Here is a 2255-nt window from a genome sequence, read left to right as displayed (position 1 = left end):
GTTGTTAGGTGCCCTCAAGTTGGTTGCAACTCATAGCAACCCTATATAGGGTTGTCTGATGCTTCACATCTTTGTGGAGGCAGAACACCTCATCATTCTCCCAATTAGCAGCTGGCTGGTCCAAACCTTGGACCTTGTGGTTCTCAATCTAGTGTTTATTGTAGATAATATGAAGCTAATAAGTAAGGAACTGATGTTTCTACAGAAGGATGTCAAAAGAGTACTCGTAGTTTAGTGGATTATGAGCTGGGAAGCTAACTGCAGGGTCAGCAGTTTGAATTTACCAGCTGATTTGCATGAGAAATATGAGGCTTTCTGCTCCTGCAAAAATTTAAAGCTTCAGAAACCCTATCCTGTGTCACTATGATTTGGAAACAACTTGATGGCATTCCACCATCATCTTAAAAAAGGATTAACAATACAAATGGCGAAAGATAGTATATAACAGTAAGTGTAAAACAAGTGTCCAACAATGGCATGCAATTCAAGTTATCAGAGTAAAAAAATGAAACATTTTGGAAACTTTGTAATGATAAATTGAGTTTTTAAGTGGAAATTTTTGTTCATAAATTTGTTAATTTGTCATGTAAACATATACAAGAGAGTTTCAGTTAGGAAAGAAATACAAAAGATCAGGCATGAGAAAACTCATCTAGTCTGTTTACCATGCCTGATAGCCTGTCATGTTTACTATGTTATACATTGAGTATAAGAAGGAAAAAGAAGAACTCTGGTCTTTCAAGGCCAGTGTTAATGGAGGAAATTGGTAAAGAAATCATTCTGTAGAGACAAAAGGATGAAAGGATGATTTTGCTTTATAACTACATCTGCATGACTTGTACACACACGCATGCTATGTAAATGAAGATAATCAAATTTGTCAAATTTACAAGCGAGAATGGACAATGAAATATGCAAGAGATAAAATAACCCTTAATAACTAGAACCATTTTAAAGATTATTATTAAGGCACAATCAGATTTCTTTTTTTTTATGTTTGCCTAAGAACAAAAAAACAAACAAAAATATTCTCAAGTAGGCAAAGATGTATCATTTGCTAGCATTCCTTTGTAGACTGTATTCAGAATAAATTAGCATATTGCTTAGTTCACTAATGGAGTTCAGTGTATGTGTATAAAGATACCACATATATTTTCTATAGATTTAAAGGAGGAAGAAGAAATCTTGGTAAGATTGTACTATAAAAAGGTGTTTTTAAAAGTCAAGAGGTTACCTGCCAGTATATTTGTCAATACTTAGAGCTCAGAACAACAACAAAAAATGTTTATTGTGTATCAATTACAAAAGGACAAGAGAGTACGAATCTCCTAGCTATGCCTTCCAGACTAGAGAGCAGTTTGGATTTTTAAAGGGAAATAAAATGAAGATCACAGAATCTGTGTTCAGGCATTATTATATTTTTCTATTCCAGTAGTTAGGGTGGCCATGTCAGTTACAGGGTTACATTCCTAACACAGTGTTTGCTGTTTGCTGATTTTGCCTTTGTTCTCATGAGGACAGCTGCCGCTCATTTGAACCACAAGTTCTGCCTTAGAGATTGAAAAGCATTGATTATGGAGTGTAACAAGAGAGAGAGTTAAATTTTGACCATAGCTACTGTTTTAAGAATGCTGTTTGGATTCTTTCACTATAGTCTAATCTTAAACCTTTTCAGTGCTCCCATTTCTCAGTGCCCCTTTTGATACACCCCAAAATTCTCATATCTTAAAAATAAAATAAGGTAAAAATGACAAAATAACAAGATCATTAACTAACCTCTCAGCTGCTTCACTAAATCTAGGGAACAATATCTTCTTCAAAAAATAACATTCCAAGATCTATCTCGAAGTGCAATGCTGTCTGTGATAGGATAATATTCATATGCCAACAAGGAAGAGCAGATATTATTATTCAAATTTACATACCAACCATTAAAGTAAGTGATGATGAAATTGAATAACTCTATCTTTTGGCGCTGTAGGATAAGTATTGGACCACAAGGTCAGTTTGAACTCCTTAAATTATTGTTATTTTTGTTAGGTGCAGTTGAGTGAATCCTAGCGACACTCTGCACAACAGAATGAAATATTGCTCAGTCCTGCACCATCCTCACAATTGTTCTGCCACTGTGCCAATCTGCTTCCTTTGGGGTCTTTCTCTTTTTTAATGACCCTTCACTTTAGCAAGCATGATGTCCAAAGTTTGAGAGATGAAGTCTTGACATAATGGATTCTAAGGAGTATTCTGGTTATACT

This window comes from Chrysochloris asiatica, unplaced genomic scaffold, assembly GCF_000296735.1.
Source record: "Chrysochloris asiatica unplaced genomic scaffold, ChrAsi1.0 scaffold00017, whole genome shotgun sequence".
Classification (NCBI taxonomy): Eukaryota; Metazoa; Chordata; class Mammalia; order Afrosoricida; family Chrysochloridae; genus Chrysochloris; species Chrysochloris asiatica.
Note: the sequence above shows the minus strand (reverse complement) of the source record.